At 59.2% G+C, this 15333-nt stretch overlaps 1 protein-coding gene across 9 annotated transcripts in view; it reads left to right on the forward strand.

Annotated features, from left to right (window-relative positions):
• Window positions 1-15333, forward strand: part of SEPTIN9 (septin 9) — a 150650-nt gene that overhangs the window by 106599 nt on the left and 28718 nt on the right. Inside the window, exon 1 of one of the 9 annotated variants that reach the window (XM_045490951.1) lies at window positions 10076-10100. The exons of 6 other annotated variants lie outside the window; for them this stretch is intronic. The gene's annotated coding sequence lies outside the window, so the exon portion shown is untranslated. Of the gene's footprint in view, window positions 1-10075; window positions 10101-10226; window positions 10333-10591; window positions 10688-15333 lie in introns of those variants that run through there. 2 more of the 9 variants (XM_045490949.1, XM_045490953.1) reach the window with 2 other exon arrangements.

Consider the following 15333-nt stretch of genomic DNA (forward strand, 5'->3'; position numbering starts at 1 on the left):
TGGCCTCATTTTTGTGTTGTTTTTTTTTTAAGTCTGTAGCCTGCAGAGGGTTCAACTTCCTGACTTGTGAGTGAGGACACTGAGGCCCAGGGAAGTTCAGCGGCAGGTTCAGGGGTATGTAGGGAGTTCAGGCTGGGTGTTCAGCCCGTCCCCTGAAGCACTGTCCTCAGTGGTGGTAGATGGTCACGGGTGTGGGGGCCTCCTCGGCAGGCTGCTGCCCTCCACCTCCCGCCGGCGTCACTAGGCTGCCCAGGGCTCCCCGAGACCTTGGCGAGTGGGTTTGCGATGCCCGCTGACCCCGCGGGCCCCCCTGTGGCCAGAAGTTAGAATTTAGGCTCTTCGCTTCTGGCCATGAAACAGTCGTTTCGTGAGCTGAGTGGGGACCTGGTGAGCAAGTCCCCACCCCTCACTACCGCGAGCACCGCATTCTCAGGTCTGGAAACAGAGCTGCGAATGACACTTTCGGACAGTCGGGACCTCCAGCCTCATCACTTGCCGCGCCCCCCCCCCACGCCCCCATCTTGACTCCCAGAACTCCTTTCTGTGGCCCCCTGTAGGCACCCCCTGCCTGGAACGCCTGCCTTCCCACCGGGGTTGGGCCTCTTTCGGGATTCATTAAGAACAGCCTCGCTGGCCTGTTCTCAGGTGCTGCGGGCCCTTGCTAAGTGTTGCCAGATCATCTGCGTGGGTTCCACGCCTACTGCTAAATCTTAACCTTGTGACTCCGAGGCCTGGGCGGGCAGGGCCCCCCGCACCTGGGACAGCGCCCGCCCTCGGGACGGAGCGCACAGCGTACCCCACAAGGGGCCGAAGGAAGGGAACCATCCAGTGTCCGTTTTCATTATTCCCCGTGATGAGTATTGCCGGCATTTTACATGTTTGATGTACTTTTTAAAAGCTTTGTCTTGGGGCGCCTGGAGGGCTCGGTCGGTTAAGTGTCCGACTTCGGCTCGGGTCGTGATCTCGCGGTCCGTGAGTTCGAGCCCCGTGTCAGGCTCTGTGCTGACGGCTCAGAGCCTGGAGCCTGTTTCAGATTCTGCGTCTCCCTCTCTCTCTGCCCCTCCCCTGTTCGTGCTCTGTCTCTCTCTGTCTCAAAAATAAATAAACGTTAAAAAAAAAATTAAAAAAAAAAATAAAAGCTTTGTCTTGAAGTTACCTTAGCCTCTCAAGACGTTACAGAAGCAACCATAGAAAGTTCCCGTACCCTTTACCCAGCATCCTCCCTCAGGAGAGCTTGGTTCATTATCAAAGGCAGGAAATGACGGCGGTCTCATTCAGCTCTTACCAGCTTTCGGGGCGTTTACTGTCTTCCGTGTGTGGGTCTGTGAGATGTTACCACCTACCTGGATTCATGTAGGGCACCCCCCTCCCCACCCCAGTCGGGAGACAGAGATGTTCCGTCCCCGCAAAGAATATTGCCTGGTTTTGAACTTACCTAAATGGCACTACAGAGCATGCTTTTATGAGACACATTTTTTCTTTCATTTTGGCTTCTTTCACTGAATGTCGTGTATTCCTCTTTTCATGTACTTTTTACTTTTATTTTCTTGAGACCGACAGAGAGAGCGTGCACGTGCGCGAGTGAGCGAGGGACAGAGAGAGCAGTGGGGCTCCAACTCACAAACCGCGAGATCGTGACCTGAGCCCGAGGGGGACGCTCACCCGACTGAGCCACCCAGGCGCCCCCGAAGATTTCTTGAGTTTTTAGTAAACGTGCACCATCTCGGACAGTGAACAGCTGGAGTCTCTGTCCAGCCTGAGCAAAGTGGGCTCCCGGGTGGGGGTGGGGGGGGGGGCTGGCACTTGGGGTGCTCAGGTGTGTGGGGTGAGCCCGGGGAGGGTCAGCGTCCCCTCTCTGAATGATGTTCCAGCAGCTTCCCAGCCTGTGATTTCCTGAGCTCTTGGTCCTAAAGGCGTGAGGGGTTTCGGGGACCCCGCACCACAAGCGGGTTCTGGGGCTGACAAAAGCCTCGTGTCAGGTAGCCTGAGACCTCAGGCCTGAGACCGAGGCCTCTGCCCCCAGAGGAAAAAACAAGGCTTCCGTTGGCTGGGACGTTTTGTGCCAGGTCATGAAAACAGGCCCAGGAGTCACTGGCTCCCCTTAGGTGGGAGCATCCTGTGGTTTTCAAAGCCCTTTGAGGTTGTCAGCTTGTTATCATCTTGCTCAGAACCCCACAAGGGGGGAGGGCAGGAGGTTTGTGCAGCCTCCTTGCCAGCAGCCCAGTAGCAGGGGGTTTGTCGCCCTCGGTTTACAGGTGAGTAAACTGAGGCTCAGGGAGGTGACGGCTTTTGCCGGTTAGCCACCGAAAAGCTCACGCCTTGTTATTCCCTAGGGCCTGCGAAGATTTCTTCAGCGTGTGTGTTTTTTATTTATTTTTGAGAGAGAGGGAGGGAGAGAGAAAGCGTGCTTACAAGCCAGGGAGGGGCAGAGAGAGACGGGGACAGGGGATCCAAAGCAGGCTCCGAGCTGTCAGCCCAGAGCCCAACGCGGGGGGCTCCAACTCACGAACCGCGAGATCGTGACCTGAGCCCAAGTGGGGCGCTCAACCGACTGAGCCACCCAGGCGCCCCCGAAGATTTCTTGAGTTTTTAGTAAACGTGCACCATCTCGGACAGTGAGCAGCTGGAGCCTCTGTCCAGCCCGGGCAGCAACACACGCTGTTTGTTGTTTTGCACATCCCGTAACCGGGAGCGCGTCACGTAGCGTAGCATCCTTGCGCAGTTTTTCGTGCTTGCAAATTAAGGTCCTGCGCCTCATGCCTGTGGTTCTGGTTTGTGCGTTTTCGCTGCCAGGTGGTCATCGGTGGGTGGATATACCACAGCTTTCTGTTCTCTCCTCGATGGACATCGGGTTGTTTCCAGTTTTCGCCGTTAGAAACAATGCGAAAGAAAGAAAGAAAGAAAGAAAGAAAGAAAGAAACAGTGCTGCATACCCATTCTTGTGTCCCCTGGTAACCCAGGAGTGTGGATTTAGAAATATTATTGTAAAACCTGTAGCCTACCTGCGGGGCTTATGATCTCTGTTCCCACCCCAGCCTGTGTCCATCCAGAGAGTCTGGACTGATCTGATGCCTGGCCTAGAGAGAACGGACGGGCTGAGAAGTCGAACCCATTGTGTCCCACTCCATTCTCTCTGGGGCCCTTAGAAGGTACTGTAGAGGCAAAGTGGTTCCACGTCTGAAAAGGTTGAGAATTAAAAGAGTTTAAAATAAAAATAAAGGGGGGGGGGGCACCCCGGTGACTCAGTCGGTGAGCGTCCGACTTCGGCCCAGGTCGTGATCTCGCCATCCGAGAGTTCGAGCCCCGCGTTGGGCTCCGTGCTGACAAGCTCAGAGCCTGGAGCCTGCTTCGGATTCTGTGTCTCCCTCACTCTCTCTCTCTCTCTGCCCCTCCCCCGCTCACGCTCTGTCTCTCTCAAAAATGAATAAATATTTTAAAAAGTTAAAATTTGGGGCGCCTGGGTGGCGCAGTCGGTTAAGCGTCCGACTTCAGCCAGGTCACGATCTCGCGGTCCGTGAGTTCGAGCCCCGCGTCGGGCTCTGGGCTGATGGCTCAGAGCCTGGAGCCTGTTTCCGATTCTGTGTCTCCCTCTCTCTCTGCCCCTCCCCCGTTCGTGCTCTGTCTTTCTCTGTCCCAAAAATAAATAAACGTTGAAAAAAAAAATTAAAAAAAAAAAAGTTAAAATTAAAAAACCCACACGTTATAAAATGTCAAACATTTGATGTGCTGGTGTATGTACTTGTAAACCTCAAAAGAGGGATGGTGGAGGGTAGCAGTTGATCGATATAGTTGTGGAAAACTTTTAGGATGGAGGTATCTTGCAGGGCAAATTTTCCTGCTTTAACAGACTTTGAGAACCAGGGGTCTGAATTCCTGGCTGTGGGTGTGGAAGGTCTGGATCTGCAGTGAAGAGAGGGTTTTTTTTGGGAGGGGGGGGGGTTGGGTTTTTTTTTAGTAGGTGCTGGTGAGGAACACCTTTTCCTCTATCCTCTTAGGTTCAGTCCATGGGGGCCTGCAAATTAAACTGACAGGCACCGCACCCCCCCCAGCCCCCCAAATTAAACCGATAAAAAGCCATACGTATGAGCAAGAGAAAAGATAGCTCTAATCATGTACATATGGGAGTTTGCAGAAAAATATGACTCAGATGGGCAGTTAGAATTTGAAGCTTCTATACTATCCTAGTAGGGGAAAGGGAGGGGGAGAGGAACATTTCCTGGAAAACAAATGACTTTTTGGAAAGATAAATGGCCCCTTAGGACAGATGGGAAGTCGATAGCTTTGTGAGTGTCTGTTTAGGTGTGGTGCAAAGACTTCTCATCTCTTGTGATAAAGCCCGACTTCCCTGGTTGCTTGGCGGAGCGGAATGATGGCAACCGTGTTCTTTTGCGAGTTCTGCTTTTAGATCAAGAGATTTCAGGAGCTCAGATGTCCTTTTTCTTGCTCTTTTCCGAGTCCCGGCCAGGCCGTGGGCTGTGTGGAGATACTTTAGCAAAAGCCCGAGCCTGGCCCACTGAATCTCCAGCACCACCCCCCTCCCTTAAGGAAGAACTGCGCGGACCTTCGGGGTTAAAACCAAGTTTCTCTGGGCCGAAGGGTTGATTTCGTCCTAAGGCAGGATAAGACCTCTTGAGGATGGACGCTTCCCCCGGACGGTTGAAGGAGCTGTTGACCCTGAGAGCTGCACTCATCCGAGCGTGCCTCTTGGGTACATTCCGCTCCAAATGCTGTCAGGATCTCGCCAGATCCCAGCTGTGTGTGTGTACGCATCTATCAGGCCTAAAGGGTACTTCTCAACCCGGACCGCACGTTAGAGTCCCCTGAGAAATTTTCCAAAAATACCAAGCCCTAGAGCAGTTAAATCAGAATTGCTGGGGTGGGGCCCGGGCGTCTCTGTTTCTTACCCGCTCCCCTCAAGAAGGATGGAGTGCTGCTAGGATTGAGATCCTGTTTCCAGAAACCAAACCAATAATCCTGCCTTTTCTCACGCCGCGTCCCGGAGCCTCGGTCCCCCTCTAAATACGAAACCCTGTATGGTTTGACTCAAAATCCTACCATCTTAGCTGCTGGGCTTTTTGGTTTGGGCCCTTGTTTCAGTGAAGGGGAGGGGAGGACCCACAGTATCACACCTAAAGGCGACCTGGAGCGCCCCCACCTGGCGGTCCTCCCTCCTGACACCCCGGAGTGTTCCATAGACACCTTGGGTGTTTTTACTGGTCTTTGTAGGGTCTGAGTGTTTCGATGCTGGGCAGCTAGGATTCTGGCTTTGTATCCGCTGGGAGTTCGGAGCCCCAGGGCGCGCAGTTACCGAGGGAGGGTGGGGTGGGTGGGGCTGGGAGTGTGCCTGGAGCTTCTTTGATCCCACTGAGTGGCCCTCGAGCCGGGATAACTCACCGGGATAATGGGATGACAAGCGGTGGCTGCAGACGAGGAGCACAATTTCCTAAAGTTAAGATATCATAACATCGTTTCTAAGACACACTGTTGACACGGTGGCTTTTCTAGAGGAGAAAGAAATGTGTATTAAAGCCTCCTTGAGGGACAGTGGAGGAGGGAGGCACGCTTGTTAGAAAGGAGGAAGTGGGGCCTTCCTGCCCTGCGCTCCCCAAACACGTTCCAGGAGCGGGTGAGTAAGTCAGCCTGGCAAGTGCTCTAGATCCGGGGGACCGAAGGGTGGTCCCGGCTGAGGGAGGCCATCTGGAGGACTCCCTGGAGGCGGTGGCCTTTAGCGGGGAGCGGGGCCGGGGGTGGGGGTGGATTTTAGGTGGGGTTTGGGAGGCAGCAGGGCCTGGACAGGGGGTGTAGGCTCATTAGAAAACAGCATGTGTAAGAGGTGGCCGAGCTGGGAAGACAGTCCCTGGGGTGGCTCTGGGGACAGAGGAGAGGCTGTTTTCCTCTCTCTCCAGGGCGGCTGGGATGAGGGCAGAGGAGACCCCCCTGTGCTGTTGTGCTGTGCAAACCCTGCCTTGGGGGATGAGGGGAGGGGCCCGCCAGGTGGGCGGAGCCAGGTGGCGGCCCTGAGAATTTTGTCAAGTGGTCGGTTACCAGTGAGAAGGGCAGAAGCCAGACAGAGGTTAAGATGCCAGCAGGTGGTGGAAAGATAGAAGCCACAATGCAGACCGACTGTTAGGCGGTGGGGAGAGAGCCCACGGGCCCAAGGAGGGGGCTTGTGTTTGAGACGGGGGACAGCCTGCCCGTGTTCCTCCTGGGCCAGGTTGCAAAGGAACCAGAAGAAAGACGTCAGCCAAATGTGACTCAACCGCCAGCCTGCAACGCTAGCCTGTGGAGAGAGAGAGACTTTGCAGGCCTCTCTCCCTGCAGGCAGGCCTGAGCCCTCACCCCGGGGCCTTTGGGAGCCCCCACCTCCCCAGGGACAGCAGGACCTTGTGTGGGCTCCCCTCCCCCCGGGGGGGGTGTGTGTGGCTGCATCTGCTGGCTTCCCACATCAGCGGCAGCCCCCTGCCCTCCCGTGTGGGAGTCCAGTGGCCGTCCGGCAGAGGAGAGGGAAGGATACTTTCTTCTTGGCCTTTGATGGGAAGCATCGGCTGCCTCCCGCGGGGTTTGCCCAGGGTGGGTTGGGAAAGAGGTTGTAGGAGGGCTGAGGCTGGGCAGGAGCGAGTTGGGGGCCCCAGGCTCTGGGGCGTGTGCATGCGTGTGTGCGTGTGTGTGTGTGTGCGTGTGTGTGTGTGTGTGTGTGTGTGTGAGAGAGAGAGAGAGAGGGAGAGGGAGGGTGTGGTGTGACCACTTCCCTTCCCTTCTGCTGCTGCTGTGAGCCACATGAGGGTCTCGGGCATCACAGGGGCATCACGTGGGCATCCCGGCACTGCAGGGTGGCTGACGCCCTCGGACCGTGCTCTACTCCCAGTGGGCCCATTTGGAAGTGGGAGCCTGACCCAGCTGTCCCCCTGTGGCTTTCAGGATAGGACCCTGTGGCAGGACAGCTGACCAGTGCCTCCAGCTCCCTGGCGGCTCCCCCAGGGAGGCCAGTGGGTGAGCAGCACCCACTGGCGGAAATGGTCTAGGGCATCCTTGTCAGCGGGGGACCCCCCCCCCCACTCCACCGCACGGCCTCCTGGTGCCCAGTAGGGGGGCTTCCTTGGCTTTGTGGGCAAGGGTCGGTCGAGCTCAGGGTTGGACAGTTCGACTTAGATCCCCCTCGTTGGGGCTGGGAGGGATCCTCTTTGCTGCTCCTGGACCCGAAAGTTTCCTTCTGGCCCGGAGCGTCCCGTTTCTTCGTTCCTGCGAGGAAGCTCCCCCCTTACAGTGGTCTGGTCGGGACTGCAGGCCGTGTGAGAGTGTCCTGGGGCCGCTGTGACAGAGGCCTCACGCAACAGAAACCTGTGCCCCTGCAGCTGTGGAGGCCGCAGGCCTGGGGACAGGTGTGGGCGGGGCTGGCTCCTCCGGGAGGCCCCTGGGGAGTAGGGCGCCCTCGCTCAAGAGAAAAAAAGGATGCATTAAACTTGCTTTTTTTTCTGTAAATACTTTTTTATGGCATCAAACACACAGGATGTGAACTTTACCGTTCGAAAGACTTAGCACTTTCACAGTGTTGTGCAACAGCACCATGATCTAGCTCCAGAACATTCTCATCAGCTCCAAAGGAAACCCCATGTCCATTAAGCAGTCAGTTCCCACTGCTCCCCCCGCCCCCAGTTTGGCAACCTCAATCTGCTTTCTGTCTTTATAGATTTCTTTTCTAACCAGTGAAGCTGTTTGTGACTTTGAAGTCAGTAAACAAAGGCAGGATGAGTCGTGGTTGGAAGGACATACAGGAGGGGATGTTGGAGTGTGGAATCCCAGGGCTCAGAAAGGGCAGGGTTTGTGGTAGCTCAGCTGGCCCGCACGCTCCTCTCCCTTTCTCCTTTCTTGGGGTCCCCGCCTGGGCTCCCACCGCCCCCCGCCATTCTCCACTCTCTCCCTTTGCAAATGGCCCCAGTACATCCGCAGAAGGGGGACAGTGTGATGTAGAGATTGGTGGCCTCAGCGATATCTTTCAGTAAAGCTACGGTGGGTCCCATCAAGCTGTGCCCTGCAGCACCCCCAAAGTAGCCACCCCCCCGCTGTTGAAAAGGGGGTGTGGGGCTACAATCAGCCGGTCTACGTGAACAGCTGTCCAAGGGTCTGGTGTAACCAGGGTGAAATCGAGAATGTCCGGGATGGTAGCCATTTGAAACGTGGCTAGTCCAAGCCGGGGGCGGGTCGGGGGGGGGGGGGTCCCGTAAGTGCACGGGGTGCACATTGGACTTCATAGACTTCAGTACGGAAAGCAGAAAGAATGTAAAATACCTAAAAAGTGTTTATGTTGATGACATGTGGAGTTGATAATATTCTGGCTCCATGAAGTGAAATGTATTACACGTCACCTGTTTCTTACGGTTTCCAATGTGGCTACTGGAAACTTGAAAATTACAGACGTGGGGTGCTTATCGGGGACCTGCCTTCTGTTTTCTGCTGGGGGATCAGGCGGGGAGCCCTGCAGGCTTCAGGCTGTTCCTCTAGTCCAGGGACCCCCGCCTCCTGTGCTCTGGAGACCCCCATCGGGTGAGCGATGCGTGAGGGAACCTGGGCCAGAGGTGAGCAGGGAGGGGAGGAGGTGGGGCAAGGGGCGGCCTCGGAGAGCGTGAGGTTTGCCCACGTGTGGCCCCGGAAGGGGTGGTGGGCCCTGGGGGGCAAAGCTAGGTCAGGGGCAGAGAAGGAGCTTCTAAGGGGAGTACTGAGAAGGCGGCCCTCTGCCCACAGGACAGGTGCAGAGTGGAGGTGCATATCCAGGCTCCTTGTTAACCTTGACACCTGGGACAGGAGTCCCCCCCCCCCCCCCACCGGCATCCTTTGTCCATGGTTCTTGGAACTGTCCTTCGGGGCCCCAGTGACAGGGGCCCAGCAGGGTGGGCAGGGGGTGGCAGGAGCCTCTCCCCCCTCCCCGACCCTCGACTCCCCATCCTAGGAAACCACCTTCTTGGAGGAAAGAGAGGCGTCAATTTTGAGTGGCCACTCTTCCTGATCCTGGTCGTCCTGTCCCACTTTAGTTCTCGTGACTACAGTTGATGCGCCCATTTTGCAGGTGGGGAGGGCCCGAGCCCGCAGGGTGGGGTCATGAGCCAAAGCTATCTCCCGGGAAGGGGGCCTGGTTCTGGCGTCCGCCTCCGAGGTCCGCGTCTCAGACCCACCACCGTCCTCCCTCCCGCCGTGATGGGAACAAGATCTCCAGACACGCATCCCTCCCCTGGACGCTCCCCGTCTTTGGCCAGGTGCCCAGAGACCACGGCGGCGGCTTTGCAGTCTGCGTGGGGTGGGGAGGGGAGGACAGCGGCCCCCTGAAGCCTTCATGGTTCGGAGTCCGTGGCCATCAGGGGTGGGCAGTGCTTGGGCTGGTGCTGCTGGGGAGAGCTGGCTTCTGAGGAAACCCAGGGGGACCAGCTGGATGTGGCCGGTTTGCCAGTGTGGCCAGTGGGTGGGTGCCTGGGGGCCTCGTCCACCAGCCACGTGGGGGGCATGGGAATGGGAAGGAGAGCCGGCCTGGGGAGCGGGTCTGGGCCAGCTGGCCCTCACACCACCTTCTCAAGGTGTCCCTCAGGGCTCCTCTGCACTTGAACGGCTCACTCCCCGCCCCTACAAATCCCCCCAAAACCCGCGGGAGCTCTCTGCTAGTGGGGAGGAGGCCTGGGGCTCCCTTGGCCACTCCAGCGCCTGGGAGTGACTCACTCAGGGGTCAGAGGTCGTGGCACGGGATGGGTCTGGCAGATCCCAGCGTCCAGGCCCAGCCCCAAACAGGGTGGTTCCCAAGCTCCTCCCTCTGGGGACCACCTAGCCCATCCCCCCGAGGGTCCCAGCACCACACCAGGCTCTGCGGGGGAGGGTGACTCATTGCCAGGGCCCTGAGGGCAGTAGTAGCCGAGGCTCCTCCGGGAAGAAAGAAAGTGCTCAGGGTGAGCTGGCCCCGCCCGTACCTCCCCGCCCCGCCCGGCCCCAGTTCCCCTTCTCGAGGCTTCTCCCTTGGGGCCGTCTCCACCAGGGCGCGCTTAGGCAGTTGAGGCTTTGGCCCTTGACCGCTTTCCTGGGGGAGGTCTGCCGGACCTGAGGGAGCCCGTCCGATAGCCTGGGTGTGTTATCTGAGCCGGCCGGGGGTCAGGACCCGTTTGGGGCTCACCTGGCAAAGGGAGGGGGGTGCTGGGCGGGGCAGCAGGGACCGAGGGCGCCCCCGGGCAGTGTCAGATTCCCGGCACCACCCTGCACTCCCGTCCCGCCCGCCTCCCCCGGGCAGGACAGTCTGGGAGGAGGGGACTCTGCGGGCGCCCTGACTTGTGGCCGGGGCAGTTGGGACTGGACGTCCAGGTGAGCCATCTTTCCTCTCTCCCTCCCGGAGCTCTTTCCTGGGGGACCCTGTCGCTTTCCTGGAGGCCGGCTCGTTTCTTACGCACAGAATGCACCCCGGTTGGTTTCGGGCCTGCAGCCGGGCGCCCCTTCTCTCCTCCGCCCCCCGCCCCCCCCCGCCCCCGACTCTGCTCCCCTCGCCCTGCCCCCGAGCCTCCCGGCTCAGGCGGTCCCTCCTACCTCTGCCCGCGCTCTGGGAGGCTCCTTGTTCCGCGGCCACAAAGCCCCTTTGATCCTCTGCTCGGCTCCGAGCCATGTGACCCGGTGGGCGGGCCGCGCTCTCCGGCAGCCAGCGCAGCCCGACTCAGCTGCAGGGGTGAGTCCTCCGCTCCCTTTGTTCCTTGCGGCCTCGCACCGGCGGTGGCCGGGGGCCCTCAGGTGGTGCGGCCGCCCGGCGGTCCTCCGACGGCCCGGTGGCGGGGCCGCGCGCGGCGCCTCCCCGGGGGTCCCTGTCCCCCACCCGGGCCCGGCCCCCCGCTCCCCACCACCAGCCGGCGGGACGGCTCTGGGTCCCCGGGAGAGGGGCGGCGGGAGCTCGGTCTCCACGCGGGGCCCAGATTTTCGGCCGCGGAGCAGGAGAAAAGGGCTTTGTGCGGCCACAGCTATCTCTTTGTAAATATTGGGCCAGCCAAGCCGAGTGGCCAGGTCCTCCTGCGGTGGGGAGTTTCTCGCAGCCGGTTTCCCACTCGCGGGGGGGCTTCCCTGGCTTCCAGGAGGCCCGGGAGGCCCTCGGATTGGCCACCGCTGCCTCTTAAAATCGTTCCGCACAGATTGTCAGCCGTTGGGGCGGGCGGCGGGGAGGCTAGCTTCGGCAGACCCTGGACATGCGGGTGTCCCATCTGGTATGGGCGCGGGGGACCCTGCCGCGCTGTCTCCGGGTCCTGGGGACGGGGGGGGGGGGGGTGGGGGGTGGGCGTCTGGAAGGCGGCTTGTGCCCGGAGCATCCTGGGGGGCCGATGCCACTCCCTGTCAAGGAACGGGGCTGTGGGGGGGGGGGGGTGGAGGTGAGGGAGGAGCTCCTTGGGGACGTGCCTTCCAAAGAACTTTCCAGCCGAGACACGGGAAATCCCCCAGACTCAAATCCCACAGCCAGCCGGGCGAGTCCCCCCCGTCCCCCTCGTGCACCAGCGCTGGGATGGCCGGGGTGCTTCAGAGTCTGTGCCCTCTGCTCCCAAAACTTCATCCCACTGTCCCCTGGGGATCGACTCAGCCAGTCCTGGTGCCCCTCTGCTTCCTCTCTGCCAGGAAATCTGCCTCTTTTGTCAGAGGTTTGGGGGAGCATCTCTGCTCACCAAAGAGAAGTTTGGAATTCCTTTCCTGGAGGAAAATGTGCCGCCCAGGCAGTGGGCTTCTGGCGGTAGGGATAGCACCCTAGCAGGAATTTGGTTTGGATCCCGCACGGAAAATCCTGTTAGGCAAGGACGGAGAAAAAGCCCCCCATTCCCTTCTAATCCCTTCTAATCACGTGTGGGGTTCCCACCTCGTTCATGGGCGCTTGGCCTCCGTGGGTGTTTACATAAATGTCATTTCTCTTCTGGCTGGCTCCCCGTGGCAACCCAGGGGGGGCTCCTTTTCAGGAAATAGGAAGCAGAATGAGTTTGTTTGACCATTTGGGGCTGGAGGACCAGTGTCTGTGTGGGACCTCTTTGGAAGGGTGGGATGCTTGCTTCTGTCCCTTTGGGTCTCCTTCGGGCTCAGGTGAGACTACGGAGGGAGGCCTCTTCTGCGGCTGACCCCTTTTAACATCTGCGTTGTCGGTGACCCCTCCTGGGCATCCCCACTGCCCCCCCACCCGATTATTTCCGTGTTGGGGCACCTGCATCACTAATGTGGCTGCTGGTTTCTGTCTGTATCTCCGACAGACTGCTCCGTTTGACTGGCACCGTGTCAGGGACGTTGGCCAGTTCAGCTGGCGTGTGGGGAGGGCCTACTCTTTGTGGGGCACAGGGCGCTCTGAGACGTGGGGAGGGGGCAGCCACAAGGCCCCACCCACCCAAGCCAAAGACAGCCCAGGTTGGGGCCCGTGGGTCATTCCCTGAGTGCCCCAAGCCTCGAGAACAGAAGCCCCAGAAGCCCCGCACCCCTTAAGGCAACCAGAGTCTCTGGGCTGACCTACCTCCCGCCACCCCCTCCCCTCTTCCCCAGCCACGTACCCTCCCCACTTCCTGTTGTGTCATGGCCTGAGCTGTTCTTGTCAGATAGGATGAGCCACATTCCCTAGGGGCCTTCAGAGAAGGGGAAGACCCTATCCTTAAGAAAGCACCCCCGCCAGCCTCTAGCCTAGCTTCCTGTGTTGTCAGAGGCTTAGGGGCTTCCGTTAACCGATGCCCCCTGCACATTTAAGGCTCGGGCCAGCTTTCCCAGGCCACCCAAGGGGTGCTGGGCTCCCTCCTGCTCTCCTTGGCCAGGTGCACAGGAAGGATGACTTTATTTCGGGGCTGGTGACCTCGGAGATCACCGCTGCCCGCTTCCCCACAGCCGAGCTCTCGGGGGAAGATGCTTCCAGCAGAAATCGCAGCCCTTGGCCAAGACTCCATTCCCAGACTTCTGCCTTCCAGCGGCAGGCTTTGATTTGTTTATTGAGAGCCATCCTGGTTCCTTGGACAGGTAGGGACCTGCTCTCAGGCGCTCAGTGGAGCCATGTGAGGCCTTCCCAGGAACGCTCCCCAGGGTGGCGGGCCGTGAAGTCATCTGTGCGGGCCAGCTCGTTCTCCGAGGAGCAGGCTGGGAAGCCAGGGGAGGCCCACAGCTAATGATAGGCCTTCCAGCCTGCCCGCCTTGGCTTGTCCCTGGGCTGGGGTGGGTGAGTGGGGTCCAAATGCCCCTTCCTCTCTTTCTCTGTTATCGCCACCGGGAAGGGCCGGGCCGCCGGGCCCAGGAGTTCCGAGTTCTGATTCTAAGTTCGGGCCCTTGCCCTCTGGACCAGCCCGTTCCCACCTTGAGAGCAGAATTGGTGCTCAGCCCTCGGAAGCTGGTTTCCGGGAAGAGGGTCTGGGCCTTGGTTTGGGGGGCTGCTGCAGCTTCTCACAAAGGGTCTGAAAGGCGAGGGTGAACCCGTCAGCTCACTCCCCTCTTCCTGGCTGTTCCAACCGAAATGTGATGTTTAAACGTTTTCGTTTAGCTGGATCGTGGCAGAGGCACCCCCAAATTTCTTGTGCCTCTCCTGAAGCTGGGGGTGGGGGGGCCACCCTCGGGGAGATGTTGGCTCCCGAGCAGCCAAGGTGGCCCTCGGGACCCCAGCTCCAGGCTGGGGTTGAGTCACTGACACTGACCCTGCCCCTCCCTCCCACCCCCCGCCCCCACACTTGGCCTTGGGGAAGAAGGGCTCACCAGGCATTGATTTCCTCCATTTTGCACCTGGCTTGCAGTCCCCACTTCCGGGACCTGTGTCCCCAGAGGCCTGCCAGCCCCTACCCTGCCCTGCAAATGCCAGGCACCGAGTGCCCAGTCATCTGAACGGTCATTGGAGTGTCCTTGCTGATGTCCCCAGCAGAGTGTGTCCTACCTCCCAGATACTTATCTCCTCCCTTATCTCCCAGGCCAGGTTCTAGGTGCCTGTCACCAGGCCTTTGACGTTGGGACCACAGATAAGATTTTCCTAGCTCAGAGCGGGACGGCGATTTCAAATTCACTCTCCTGCATGGAGGACCCCCCCCCCCCCCCCACACACACACACACACACACGGACCGGACGGGGACATTGTGTCCTGTCTTTCCCTAGACTGTGGACTTGTGTAGAGATTGCATTTTATTGATCTCTGTCTCCGGGCCCCGGACCTCCCAGGAGCTTGCTCAGTTAACGTTTGAATGCATGCACGGTCAGCACGGTTTGCCCAAAGCTTTTCATCTTTTGTCCAAATCCTCTGGTTTCTGTACGACCAGCTCCAGAGAGCCTTACGAGAACAGCCCGTGGCCCTGCTGTCTTTATACGTGCTCTCCTTGGAGTGTTTCTTTTCTTTGGGATCTGAATACATCCTCCCGGTGCAGGGGACTGGACCAGATGGCCCGGCCCCCACTCTGTGCCCTGGTTCCGGGGAAGTAGGGGACTGAGGACAGGATCCACGTTGCCACCCGTTGGCGGGTATCAGCTGTGGGCTCCAAAGACCCATGACGGGGGGGGGGGGCAGGGGCCCCCTGGGTCGGAGGGAGAGTCGCTGCTGTTTTGCAGACCACATGCTCTGCTAATGCAGGGCTGGGCCCTCCAACAGGGCCCGTCCTGCTGACCACAGTTGACTCCGGGCCCGGTGTGCGGAGCCCTCTGTCTTCCTCTTGGAGAATTTATTGAGGTGATGAGGCTGCCTCATGCCCTACATGACAGGTGGAAACTGAGAAAGTTTCTCTTTGGGGAGCACGTAAGGTTGCCTATTAGGAATAAGTTTATTTATTGCAGAATAAATGAGTCTTTTAAAATTACTTCTTTTTCACAGAGAGACAGAGACAGAGCGTGAGCAGGGGGAGGGGCAGAGAGAGAGAGGGAGACACAGAATCGGAAGCAGGATCCAGGCTCCGAGCCGTCAGCACAGAGCCTGACCCGGGGCTCGAGCTCACGAACCGCGAGATCCTGACCTGAGCCAAAGTCGGACGCTCAACCGACGGAGCCTCCCCGGGCGCCCCCAGAATAAATGAGTTTTAAGCTGATTCCTTGAGCCACCTCTGCTCCAGGCCACCTCAGCCCAAGGCCGGTTTGACCTACGTCGATCTGAGTGCCCTCCTCACTGCCCCCCCCCCCCAGAGCCCACCTGGCCAGCCGAGGGGCCGCTTCATGCTTCCTCTGTGCTGCTGAATAGTGCCCAACAAGCCTTGTTGGCACCTTCCTGTCGGTCTTCCCGCACGTCCGGAATGTTCCAGTTCAGGGCAGAAGCCCGTTGTGCCCTCCTCTGGTGCTTTCCTCCCCATCTTGGAGGCAGATGCCAGGACGAAGGCCTGGGAAGCAGGTTGCTCGGCCCCACGGGTTCAGTGACT

The sequence above is a fragment of the Leopardus geoffroyi genome, chromosome E1, assembly GCF_018350155.1.
Source record: "Leopardus geoffroyi isolate Oge1 chromosome E1, O.geoffroyi_Oge1_pat1.0, whole genome shotgun sequence".
In the NCBI taxonomy this organism is placed as follows: Eukaryota; Metazoa; Chordata; class Mammalia; order Carnivora; family Felidae; genus Leopardus; species Leopardus geoffroyi.